The sequence below is a fragment of the Salminus brasiliensis genome, chromosome 12, assembly GCF_030463535.1.
Source record: "Salminus brasiliensis chromosome 12, fSalBra1.hap2, whole genome shotgun sequence".
Taxonomy (NCBI): Eukaryota; Metazoa; Chordata; class Actinopteri; order Characiformes; family Bryconidae; genus Salminus; species Salminus brasiliensis.
The window spans coordinates 36,165,497-36,179,783 of record NC_132889.1 but is presented as its reverse complement, the minus strand read 5'-3'; the positions used below and the strand labels follow the sequence as shown (position 1 = coordinate 36,179,783).

General features: G+C 40.8%; 1 protein-coding gene across 1 annotated transcript in view; it reads right to left on the bottom strand.

Annotated features, from left to right (window-relative positions):
• The window catches only part of hsd3b7 (hydroxy-delta-5-steroid dehydrogenase, 3 beta- and steroid delta-isomerase), a 44,039-nt gene extending 30,757 nt beyond the window's left edge, over positions 1 to 13,282 (bottom strand). The window contains exon 1 of the mRNA XM_072693445.1: positions 13,242 to 13,282. The gene's annotated coding sequence lies outside the window, so the exon portion shown is untranslated. The remainder of the gene's footprint in view (positions 1 to 13,241) is intronic.
• Positions 13,283 to 14,287: the final 1,005 nt, after the last annotated feature.

Below are 14,287 nucleotides of genomic sequence, written 5' to 3'. Positions count from 1 at the left end.
ATTTATGGCATTTAGCAGACACTCTTATCCAGAGCGACTTACAGAGTGTATACTTTGCAGAGTGTTTATTTATAGTGTTTATTATATATAGTGTTTATTTATAGAATGTTTATTATATAGAGTGTTTTATTTTACAGTGTTTATATTACAGTGTTTATTTATAGTGCTTATTATATATAGTGTTTATTTATATTGGTTATTTTAGTGTTTCTGAGTGTTTTTATATAAAATGTTTATTTATAGAGTGTTTATTTTTAGAGTGTTTTTTCTTAAACGGACGGTTGCAACTGTAACAACTGCAATTTCCCTCCTGGGATCAATAAAGTATTTATTATTCTGATTCTGTAAGACCCCAAACTGGGAGTGAAGACCCCTGTCCTATGCTACAGCTATATTGCGTGGAGTGCACACAGAGAGGGAGCAGTTAATCGCCTTGTGCTAAGCTGAAGCAGGAGCATAAATACAAAACGCTGCGCTTTCGAGATAAGAGGATAAGGTGCACCGTGTGCAGGGAGGTGAAAGGGCTCTTTGCAGCACATTTTACAGCATTTTAGACGTGATAAGAGCGATATTCTGTGCATTTGTGAGAACAGGTTGTGTTTGTCTAATTTTAAGAGACCCTTTAACCCTTTAAGCTCCTAGATTTTTAATGTAAGCCCAAACTTCATTACTGTCATAATCTACACCACTTTCATAGGCCCTAAAATCAAGCCCTGTGGGACTCCGAAAGCACCGGTAAGGTAAATGGCTATATGATAGTTTTCGCTTTGTGATTAACAACTGAATAATTCAGGGTGTACGGGGTTAAAGCCTCATTTAGACAGAATAGGGCTATTCTTACTGAATATGCATGAGGTTGTGGGGTCATTTTTTAACAGACACCAGTGTATTTCTGTCCAGATTGGCCATTTCTGTGTTTCTCACCCTCCCTGAGACAATTACAGGCTCTGTGCTGCACTGATCATTTCAGTTGTGTCTGTATTCACATCTCCCCAATTTTCCAGGCTCATGAGGCCTCGAAATGTGATACGAGGGTTTTGCAGTGCCTCTGCGCTCGCTGTATTTACTCTGGACGGAGGAGCGAGCTGTGGAGAAGGGTATTTCACAATGCTCACATACAGTCCACTCTGTGCTAAAGGTGGTCTACGTATAAATAACAGGGTTCTTTAACTTACAGGCAACAACAGTGGAACCTTTTAGAATACTGTAGGAACACGTGTAAAAGGTTCTTTAAAAAAAGAAAAGCATTTATAATAAGCTTTCTTTCTATATAAAGAACCATTTCAGTATGTCGTTTGTTCTGAGAGCTGTCATGGTTTTATAAAGAACCATTGTTTGGAAAAACTAAAAAAATATGTATGCCCTCAACGCCCCCAACGCCCCTATCAGTCCACTCCACACTGTAAAAAAAGTTTGTAAATTTTACGATAAAAAACATGAGTAAACTCTAAAAAGGTGGAATACAAGCTTTTCTAAATGTTTTCTCTTTGTTTTAAATGTATGTTAATTTATAGTGTTTATTTACAGAGTGTTAATTTAGTTTTTATTATATAGAATGTTTATTTTATAGAGTTTTTATTTATATGGTGTTTATTTATAATGTTTATTATATATCATGTTTATTTATAGAATGCTTATTTATAGTGTTTACTTTGCAGAGTGTTTATTTATAGTGTTTATTATATATTGAGTTTATTTCTAGAGTATTTATTATATATAGTGTTTATTTATAGAATGTTTATTTATAGTGTTTACTTTGCAGAGTGTTTATTTATAGTGTTTATTATTTATTGAGTTTATTTCTAGAGTGTTTATTATATATAGTGTTTATTTCTAGAGTGTTTATTTATAGTGTTTACTTTGCAGAGTGTTTATTTATAGTGTTTATTATTTTTTGAGTTTATTTCTAGAGTGTTTATTATATATAGTGTTTATTTCTAGAATGTTTATTTACAGTGTTTACTTTGCGGAGTGTTTATTTATAGTGTTTATTATATATTGAGTTTATTTCTATAGTATTTATTATATATAGTGTTTATTTATAGAATGTTTATTTACAGTGTTTACTTTGCGGAGTGTTTATTTATAGTGTTTATTATATATTAAGTTTATTTCTAGAGTATTTATTATATATACAGTGTTTATTTATAGAATGTTTATTTATAGTGTTTACTTTGCAGAGTGTTTATTTATAGTGTTAATTATTTATTGAGTTTATTTCTAGAGTGTTTATTATATATATATATAATGTTTATTTCTAGAGTGTTTATTATATATAGTGTCAGTATATGTATAGTATCAGTCCACTCCACACTGTAAAAAAAAAAGTTTGTAAATTTTACGATAAAAAACATGAGTAAACTCTAAAAAGGTGGAATACAAGCTTTTCTAAATGTTTTCTCTTTGTTTTAAATGTATGTTAATTTATAGTGTTTATTTACAGAGTGTTTATTTAGTTTTTATTATATAGAATGTTTATTTTATAGAGTTTTTATTTATATGGTGTTTATTTATAGTGTTTATTATATATCATGTTTATTTATAGAATGCTTATTTATAGAGTGTTTACTTTGCAGAGTGTTTACTTTGCAGAGTGTTTATTTATAGTGTTTATTATATATTGAGTTTATTTATAGAATGTTTATTTACAGTGTTTACTTTGCGGAGTGTTTATTTATAGTGTTTATTATATATTGAGTTTATTTCTAGAGTATTTATTATATATACAGTGTTTATTTATAGAATGTTTATTTATAGTGTTTACTTTGCAGAGTGTTTATTTATAGTGTTAATTATTTATTGAGTTTATTTCTAGAGTGTTTATTATATATATATAATGTTTATTTCTAGAGTGTTTATTATATATAGTGTCAGTATATGTATAGTATCAGTCCACTCCACACTGTAAAAAAAAAGGTTTGTAAATTTTACGATACAAAACATGAGTAAACTCTAAAAAGGTGGAATACGGTTTCAGTAACAATGAAATACTGTAAATACATATATCATATATCAAAACACCCATTTTACACCTATTTTCTAGTAAAAATATATAATATCTCAATGTTAAATACACAGAGTTTACAGCGGAAATATTCTAATATTCATCTAACATCTAATATTCAACATTTTGGCTGTTGACTGTTAAACTGAATCATTTCTCAACAGTTCCATGGAACCGAGTCAGCTGTGCTGGTTCAGTAATATACAGTGGGTTTGATTCTGCAATATTTTGAAGTAAAACTCCTTTCCCATTGGCTCTTGGCATCTTCTATTTGCATATTATTTGTGTCTCAACCCCCTTCACTTAATGACAGGGTGTAGTCGTTCCTCACAGGCTACCTTCTCTGGGTTGGTCATCTATATTGTAGTTGACTGTCTGGCCTCGGTGTATGAGCTGTAGGCTGTAGTGCTGGCTGGGTGTTGCAGTGGTCACTCTGAATTACCACAGGATTATACGGTCAGTTCTTTGGCAGATAGTTAATTTTAGTCAATTAAGGAATGAAATATTAAAACTAAAGAAGGGTCAGTAACACCCCAATTACTCCACCCTATCTCCTCAACACCCTGTTACTCCATCCCATCTCCTCAACACTATGTTACTCCACCCCATCTCCTTATCAACTCATTACTTCACCACATCTTCTCAACATCCTGTTTCTCCACCCCATCTCCTAAATAACTCATTACTGCACCTCCATCTCCTCAACACCCAATTACTCCACCCCATCTCCTCAACACCTTGTTACTCCATCCCATCTCCTCAACACTATGTTACTCCACCCCATCTCCTTATCAACTCATTACTGCACCCTGCACCATTCCCTTGCAATCTAATTACTCCACCACATGTCCTTAGAGGTACTCCACCACCATCTCCTCGCAGTCCCATTACTCTACTCCATCTCCTTAATGCCCCATGACTCCACCACCATCTCCTCAATGCCCCATGACTCCACCCCATTTCCTCAATACCCAATGACTCCATCAAACTCCTTTACACCCCATTACTCCACCCCATCTTCTCAATGCTCCATGACTCCACCCCATTTTCTTAACACCTCATTACTCCATCAAACTCCTTAAAATCCCATTATTCCACCCCATCTCCTCATAGTCCCTTAACTCCTCAATGCCCTATTACTCCAACCCCATCTCCTCGCAGTCCCATTACTCTACTCCATATCCTTAATGCTCCATTACTCCACCCCATCTCCTCAATGCCCTATTACTCCAACCCCATCTCCTCGTAGTCCCATTACTTTTCTCCATCTCCTTAATGCTCCATTACTCCACCCCATCTCCTCAATACCCCATTACTCCACCCATCTCCTCATAGTTCTATTACTCTAACCCATTACTACACCCCATCTCCTCAATACCCCATTACTCCATACAATCTCCTCATAGTCCCATTACTCCTTTTCTCTTTTTTCCTTTTTGCAGTTGGCCTTTGACTGTTGGTCAACAGTGGAAAGTCTTTGTCCAGTTAATCTGTGGTTACTTAGAGACCAGACCTTCTCAACTGTTGGAACAATGATTGATAGGACACTGATCCAAAGCTAAATAATGATAAAAGGAATTAAGCAGTTTGCGGTCGTGTGTCCTTTATTCCCTGTTTCATGATCTGAAATAAAGAACCTCCAGTTACACTTTACACAAAGTAAACCCTGGACAACACGAAGGGGACTCGCTGACTCCTGTGGCAGTTAGTTGAAGGCCTTTGGCTTGTTTAGTCTCACGAATTATGTATTTACACTCATCAGTGAGGCCTTTGTGGAATCCAAGAGACGTGATGGCTTCAGTACTTGGTTTATGCAATGATAACATCATTACCATGGACTCATTCATGGGTAGATGACCAGAAGTCCAGGCATTCGAATTAGCCCAAAAGATCAGCCCACTGAAAGCACGAAAAAGCCGCTGAGTCAGGTTTGCGTCATTACTGCCGGCTGGGTAAAAGCTGCCGTCCTGGAACAGTGCAGAGCCAGTAAGTGCCAATAAATGACCTTTTGTTAGATGCACCAAATTAGCAGGGCCTGGACTACACAAAGGTCACTCTCTGGTTCCTGTGGTGCCCCGTTGTTCTGAGTTACTGCATTGTCAGCTCATTTATTCTCTTCTTCATCACAGCCCTGTACATCCCTCGCTCCCTCCTCATCTATCCAATCACCCCTTCCCCTTCTTTGTTCTTGCCCGTCCTTGGCTCCAGTAGAGTCAGACATGTTTATCTGGCTTCTTTCAGTTGGCCTTATCTTTATGGCTGAAATGAGCTCAAAAAGCTTGAAAATACCTCGATTATCTATAATATCTACACTGACTGGCCATTTTATCAGAAACACTTTGTAGGCGTACAGTTACTGTAGCTCTTCAGATAAGTGTTGAGTTAAGCAAATGACTCAAAGACTGCTCACAGGCCAGAGGAAGTTCATTTCACCAGCTCGACTCCAGGGTGGAGAAGAGTCAAGATCAGTGGTTCTCAACCCTATTCCTGTATATGCATTCACAGACACAGTTAATGGCTTGTTAACGAGCTGATTCACTGGATCAGGTGTGTTGGGAGAAGGGTAAACATTGCAATGTGCATGGCAGAAGGTCCTCCAGAACCAGGGAAGGGAACTACTGGTTTTCTATGCGTCCTGAAGGATGGTGGCTCAAGCCAGGATGTACCCTTGGCTTTTGGTACGAGTTGGGTTTGGACCAATACCACACTGTTAGAAGTCTAAGTTCCTTGAGGAACTTGTGGAGGTTCTTTCATGTGAAAAGGTCCCTTAAAGGTTCCTCAAATTACCTTAAGAGGTTCCTCCACACTTTCAAACTGAAGAGCCCCTAAAGGTCCTCAAGGAACTTGTACTTTTAACAATGATTATATAAGGCTTTGCAGGCCAGCATCAGGATTTTGAATCTGACGGGCAGCTTCAGGAAGCCAGTGAAGAAAACGCACTGTGGCATGGCTGAACTTAGCAAGGTTGAAGACACATCGAGACACTGCTTTCAGGATGGCACCCAGAGGAACCCTTGAGATGATGGGGTCTGAACAAGCACCTGAACAAGGTGGCCTCCCTACAAAGACACCTTTGCGTGCTAGCATTCGGCCGAGTGAAGGGGGGGAGAGGGAGGGCCGTCTTATCCTAGGCCAAATTCGCTCTCTTTTGGGCTGCTGGTTCGATCACCTGGGATCGGATTTGGGATGTGCTGATGATAGGGACACAGTTACACCATTCAGGAGCTCATGTTAAAACAGACAATGACCATAGGTATAAAGTGTTTCCAATAAAGTGTCAAATGCTGTTGAATGATGTGCAGTAGACCAGAGTAACAGTAAGGTGAAGGCTTCCTCTAAACCCATTAATGAGTTATCAGAATAAAAGTTGAATGAGGTTTGAGTTTAACAGAGACAGAAGAACCGCTCAGTCCTTTGTCACCTGATGCCATCTTCTCATGTGTTCGACTTTGAGGTCACGTAAACATATCAAGTTCTGGCACAGGTTACCTCAGGACACCTCTCTCAGGCCTAGCTCATGATCTGGCATTCATGAGCATCTGACATCAAGCCAAAGACAACACATTAACAGCTGACCCAGGATGAACTGACTCAGAAAATAAGGATCTTTTGGCCTTTAGTTACCTTCTGAAGTCACACCAGAAAGACCACATTTAGAGAAAGGGGAAGAAGCTTTGTTACTGAATAGTGTGACAGAATGACCTTCCCACACATGTGGAATGTTGGCGGTTTGTTAGGAAGTAAAACCACCTAAAACAGCTCGGCATACATTTTTAGATTTTCCATTTTTCTCAGTCTGTACACTGTATGAATCAATCCTATTCTACACGGTATGTCCAAATATTTATGGACACCCCATCTAATGAACGGACTCAGTTACTTTAAGTTGCACCCATTGCTGACACAAGACACAGCATGTCTAGTTAGTCCCTGTAGAGAAGTCTTGCCAATAGAATAGGACTCTCTGAAGCGGATAAACATGAACCAGTTGGCACCATGCCACCTAATGCCAAGCGTGGACTAGAGGGGTATTGAGAGCATTAAGCTGTAGAGCAGTGGAACTACTGTGTTTGGTGGAATGATGGATGGTGGTGCTCCAGCCAATACGTTTGGGATGAGTTGATGGAGTTGGGGATGATGAGGTGGGGTGGCGATTGGCTCCTCCAAAGGAGAAAGCCTAGAAAGCAGGATCAACTCTTTTTAATACCCTTGCTGTCAGAAGAAACAATAAATAAGCAGCTGTCCCAATACTTTTGTCCATGAAGTCTTGCACTATATGAACTATGATCTTACTATTACCACACATCAGTCCTTGAAGCGCACCTGGAAAACACCTGGGGCCTGCACAGGCATGAAACCTAAGCCAGAACATGGCCTGTACCTGCAACTTTGACACCTGAGCTTACGAGGCTGAGACTCATATGATGCATTTTACTGATAAGACTGTGATGTTATAGACAATGACTGGGTCAGAACATCTCAAACATCTCAAAACATCAGGCAGGTCTTGTGGGGTGTTCCTGAGATATGCAGTGGTCCGTAGTACCTACCAAAAGTTCTTCAGAGAAAGACAACCAGTAAACCAGCAAGCATCTCATTGATGCTCATGAAGGCCCCACCTCCCGACTTACAGGACTTGAGCAGGATCTGCTGCTAATGGTTTGTCTTCTGGAGTCCATGCCTTGGTGGGTTAGAGCTGGTTTGTACCTACACAAAATTGGGTCGGTGGTTTTATTGTTATGGCTGATGGGTGCATGTGCCTAGGAGGTTTGATTAGGGAGCATATCTTGTAAACTGAATGACTTGAATTGAATTGAATTAGAGGTTATCTGTTAACTTCTTAAAAAGCCAATAGACCGCAGACGGGCTAAAAGGTGCTTGTTTAGTCTCCCGTCACTTCGAGACTTGACTACTGCAGCTCTCTTCTGGCTGGTCTCCCTCTGCGCACCATCGGAACCTTGCAACTTATCCAGAATGCAGCGGCACGGGTCGTCTTCAATGTCCCTAAATTCAGCCATGTCTCTCCACTGCTGCATTCTCTTTTCACTGGCTTCCTGTAGCTGCTGCCAAGATCATCAGATTCAGACCCCTGACTCTGGTCTACAAAGCCAAGACTGGACCAGCCAGCCCCTCCGTACTTGATGACGATGGTCAAAAGCCTGATCTGCACCAAGAGCCCTTCCAGCTTCAAGTACTGCTCGGCTCGACCCGCCATCCTTTAAGATCCACGGAAGATGAGCGTCCGGACTTTTTACTGTCCTGCACCGAAGTGGTGGAACGAGCTTTCCCTGGGTGTCCGAACAGCAGAGTCCAACGCTTGCTGTCCTCAAACCCAGACTGAAGACCCTCCTCTTCTGAGAGGACTTGGGCGAATAGTAGAGTACTATGGTCACCTTACTGACTTGTGTTTAGTAGAGTCGAAACTTGGAGGATCTTTAAATTATTAGTCTATTTAAACTAGCTGAAGCTTTTTTGGAGTAAATAGCAAAGCAGTTTTGTAAGTTGCTCTGGAGAAGAGCGTCTGCTAAATGCCTTAAATGTAAATGTAAATGAAAGGGTTATCACAACTTCTATTACCAGAGAACAGCCCAACCGGTTTGTACAGACGTCCCTGTAGTTACTGAGTAATACACCTTAGTATGTGATAAGCCTTGTTGAGTGGTAAGGGGTTAAATGAACCATACAGGTCCCTGAACAACAAGCTCTGGACTCTTTTAAATAACAGAATCTATTAATAAATGTATAATTTATAAGGAAATAAATATACAGCTTAAGCTGTACTGGTGTTTCTACCTGTTCTAGAAGGCCAACATGCCAGACTACGAGAAAAAAGCCTCACACTCAAAAAGCACTGTTCCTGGTTGCCATAGAGACCCTGCATGCCATCAAATCCTCCCTTTGTAGAAGATTATTTTTAGATGTGTGCTAAATCTGGTGGGTTCAATGCCCCGAACATCAATATTTTAGGAGCTTCTTCTTCACCAGTGATTGATCTGGAAAGTAGATTATAATGCCTTTATTGATGTTAATTGATTTGTCAATATTTTAATATGATGTTACATCAAAGCATAATGCAAAATATAAAACTTAATAGAAATAAAGACTTCTCTGTGCTTTTCTATGCACTGCTAAAAGCTGAGGCCTGTGGAAATTGCCCTCAACAGCATATTTTCAGGATGTAGGTGGAGGTAAAGCTGGTTGAATGGCTTAATAATAAAATTATTTTTATGCTCAGATATTGTTTCCCTGTGTCCCGGCTGAGCTTAGCACTGACAAATAGCTTGTAATTCTTGTGAGTTTAGCGGGTAAAGGCCAGTTAGAACAACAATATGCTTTCCAGAGCCACCTGGAATGTCTTTTCTAAACAAGAGTGTCAGCAACGTCATCACCAGAACAGTTCTGCCCGGGTCAGTTGAGGCGTGGGTGTACAGTGCATTGTATGTCGGGTGTAATAAGCATTTTCTACTTCTATGGGAGTGCAGGGGGTTGTACGACAGGGATAGCAACTATAAATTAAATGAAGACTTAAAAAAAACGATGCTTTAATCACCCAATACATCTGTAGAAAGGCCCAGACACACTAATTCACTCTCATTACTGCCTAATTACTGTCACACTGTCATAATTAGCATAGGCCCTAAGGTGCATAATCAGCATAGGCCCTAAGATAGAACCTGATGGGACTCCACAAGCAGTTTCTGCACCAAGATCATTAACTGAATATCAAACCTCGGGTTCAAGAGGTTAAATGTTAGGCTGACTATCGCTAGGAGAGCTCATATGCTTCCTATGTCCACTAATCTGTAGGGAATTGCACTTCTAACAGTGATAATAAAAGGCCTTGAATCATGCTCCTGCCTCTGACCGCTTAAGTCCGATTCAGTGTTATCGCAAAGTAAACACTGACATCCATCTGCGGTCAAAGTACTGTCCTGCCTCTCTGCCAGACAGACTTTGTCCGCTAGCAAGTCAACACAGGTGTGAAGGCCGTCCTGTCTTTTATGAGGTGGTCAGGAAGGTCTGCAGTGGTTGAAGGACATTTGATAAAAAACGCAAAGTAGGTAAAGTGACGCAAGGACAGGGCAAAGTGTCGCTGCTCTTGGAAAAGGCACGGTTTGTTCCAGCAAATGAAACAAATGACTTTTATCTCTCTGCCGTTTTTGATTCATCTCTGAAGAGTTTAAGGAATCCAGCATGACGGATTGGATCAAAAAAATAAAAAGCAAGATCACAACATCGGGCTGAGCCAAATTCACTCCGGGACACGACTAAAGAATTAGCCAACAAACCAGCACCCTGCAGATGTGGGTTAACAGGTCCAGACTGAGGGTCTGACTGTGAATATAAACACCAGGAGAGTCAGCCCATTGCACTCACGTTACCCCAAGTCCTGCATGCTGGGTAGAACAGCACTGGGAGAGCAGAGTCTAATAATTATAATAAAAATAATAAACATAAAAATCCAGTCAGTGTAAGTAAACATATTGGAACCTGTTGATAATGCTAATAGATATCAGTAAAGATATTTTCCAAATTATTATTATTATTATTATTATTATTATTAGAATATGTAGCTTAGTATTGCTTTAACAATACAATTGTCATGTCAGTAAAGTCCTAGTGACATCACAAAGTACACAAATCCTGTGTTGGAGTGAAAGTAGAGATGTAAAATGTTACTCGAGCAAAAGTATATATATATATTTATAATTTAGATATGTATGTATATAGAATTTATACTTCTATTTGAGTTAAAATACAAAAGTATTTGCTTTTAAATAAACATAAATATGCTATAATGCATCGACTGAGTATTTCTATGTTGTTTGATGAATTAATAGTAAGTGTTTGACTTTGGGGTGGAAAATGCTCAGATGCAGTTGTACAAGCCTATTTACCACCCTGTTATTTTCCCTCAGAAATAAACACACTGACTTTTATCTTATGGGGGATCAAAAAAACACAACAGAAAAACAACCCAATGTGTGGTGACACGTCCTATCCCCCCAGACACGTCCTATCCCCCCGGCTGTTCCATTGGTTAAAATATTTACTGATCATTACTGAGTAATAGTAGTTTTTGAGAAGTTCTTATCTGAATAAAGCGTCACTATTAACTTTATTTATTAAATGTTAAACACTTATTAGCTCAACAATATAATATTGTTGTTGCTACGCTGGCATATAAAAATAAATAATAAAGTGATAAAAAAAAATAACACTAGTTAAAACACGCTGGGGGCAACTCGGCTGGCTAGCATGCTAGCTAATACAGTCGAGGGGGTGGACCAGTAGCATGCTAGCTGCAGTGGCTGGCTAATGTATTGAGTCCTAAATGGCCCTTCTGTAAGATGTCGTCAGAGGGGACCAGAGAGGCCGTAGCATAGCCTAGCTTAGCATAGCTTTGTTTGTGTACTTTTTTATTATTCTTATTATTTTATTATTCTTAATATTCATATTATTATTTTTAAATATTATTTTTTAAAGGTTAGTGCTGATAGCCAGCTGAGGAGATGTAGCCAGCTGTATCCTGTGGGCTAGGGTTAGCTGTTAGCCTAGCACCGGCCTAACTCCCACTCACTTTCCTGGGTTTGACTTCTCAGATTGTTCCTGGCAGTCCAGAGTGTTTTAGAGAAAGTCAGCATTGGTGATGATCAGCCTGGTCAGCGTGGATTAGCTTTTAGCATAGCGTGGAGCTATTTTTGAGTGCCCCGAATTTGAGTGCCCCTTCTGCGGGACGGTGGCACAGGACACGAGGCCTGGGTCCTGTGGCAACCCGTATTCCCATAACTAGCAGAGTCTGGAGGTGCTGAGCTGCCCTCAACACCATACGCAACACCATATTCTCCTGAAGTCACGCTTAGCCAAGCTGTAGAGCTTTTGCTTCCTCAAAGTATTAATTAGGGGCGGAGTTTAGTGAAAGGTGAGCTATGATTGGTTTACTTTCCAGTTTTCTGTATTGAGTATTGACACACTCATGCAGAAAGTATTGACAGAGAGAAGCCTGAGCCCTTAAAGCAGCAGTATGCAAGTATTGGTTATTTTTTGCTCTTGGGCTCCCCCTAGAGTTAGGGAGTGTAATTCACTTTTACTCCGCTGCAGTAAAAAACCCCTCATGGACAGCTGTACACGTGCATTTCTGGACAAGCTGATCTGAAGGTGGAGCAGTATGTGGGCTGAGGCGGTAGAGTAACACTACAGTATTTTACACTAATATGAGTCTATGGGTTCTGCAGCGTTACACAGCAGCAGTTCTGGAGAGAGGTTCTCCTCCTGCAGCTCCACCACCAAAGCTCCATAGTGCAGTAGCAGCAGCAGCAGCGATCCGGCCCGGAGTGGGAATGACGGAGACGCCGTTCTCCCCCTGTTACAGACAGTGGAGCATCAGCATGATCCTGAAGCTGCTGATTTAAGCTAGAACTGCTGCTTAATGTTGCAATGAGTAATTACCTCTGACCATACTAAGCCAGGCTGAGTCATAAAACTGGACTTTCTTTACTGCAGCTGAGTGAGGCTTAGAGAACTAAAAACACTGTGAATGAGTGAATGAGTGAGCGGCTAGGAGAAAGTGTAGGTGTCAGCTATGTGGTCGCTTACTCAGACAGCACTGAACAACTCTCACTTTTCCTTCCAGCCACACATACACTGAATGTGCAAATGTTTGTGGACACCCCTTCTAATGAAAGCATTCAGCTACTTTGCAGCTACATTGCTGACACACATGCAAATACATGCAAATACACTAGTCCCTGTAGAGAAGTACTGCTGATAGAATAGGACTCTCTGGAGCAGATAAACATGAACCTATTGGCACCATGCTGCTGCCTAATGCCCGGCGTGGGCTAGAAGTGTATAATGTCCCCTAGAATTGAGCTGTGAGTGATGGGTGGTGCTCCATCCAATACTTTTGGGATGATGTGGATTGGTGACCATCCAACATCCTGACCTAACCAAGACTCTTGTCCCTGAATGCAATCAAATCCTCACAGCAATGCTCCTCCATAAGCTAGCAGAAAGTCTTCTTCCCTGGACAGTAGAGACAGTTACTCCAACAGAAGCAGGAGAAGCTCTTTTAATACCCTTGATTTCAGAACAAACAATGAATGAGCAGGTGTCCCAATACTTTTGTCCATATAATGTCAGAATTAAGCTCTCTCTCTCTCTCTGTCTGTTCATATTATTGCTGTATCATGAAACATACACACACACACACACACACATATCATCCAACATTTACCTTAAGCCCCAAACAGCGAAGTCTTTCATTACTCTGTTGGTTCTGCTTCCTCAGTTTCAGACACTACACCTAATTCTCACAGGAAACAGCAGTCTGTCCTTCCGTTCAGCAAGAGAGAGAACGAGCGCGAGAGCTAGCGTGAAGCGCGAGAAAGACAGCACTGCAGTCGTTTCTCCTTGTTCTATTCATATTTGCCTGAGGGTTGCGTCCCAATTGAATCCATTGCCTGGGTTGCATTTCTCAGCCGCTGCCTCAGGAAAGGCTGCCCCGAAGTGAAGGATCCTTTGTATACAGCCTAGAAATGCAGCCTATGTTCTGAGTTATAGTGAGGAGGCAACTGATGTATCCTCTCTGCCCCTCAGTTACCCACAGTTCTCTGCACACATGCAACATGCGACTGTTGCATTTGCATGACCAACGGCCCCTAATCCCAAGTCCCTGCGTCGTCGCTGTACGCCTGGGCTGGAGTACTAGAGTTATCAGACCTCACAGAGCGTCCGCCGCTTTACAGCTTCCTTTAGAAATCTTCACTGGAGGACCGTTTGCATGTCTGGAAGTCCCTCCAACATGGACAAAAGTCCGCACGTCTGCCGCAGCATGCCGTTTACCGCTGCACTGCAGGCGGCGGAGCGTATCGGAAACGGGAATTCCTCTAGGAATCATGATCCTCTAGGAATTCTCCTGTGAGGAGTTTAGCAAAGCAGAGAAGGAGCCGAGCGTCTCTTCACGCTAACACCACATCACCTCATCTCTGACTGGGCCGACTAAAGACCAGCACTGACTGAGCTTCATTCTGGTAGAGGAAGCATCAAGCTCTTCCCACTGAGGGGTCTGACCCGGCACTGAGGGGTCTGACCTGGCACTGAGGGGTCTGACCCGGCACTCAGGGGCCTGTTTCTCCAGGGGTGTAACCAAACCTAGCTGAAACAGTTTAAATGACTTAGCATTAGCTTTAGCATTAACATTTTCAATTCCAAACATGAGTAAACCTGTCCCACCACTCAGCCATGGAGGAAACGATAAACCTATATATATATATAATTTAC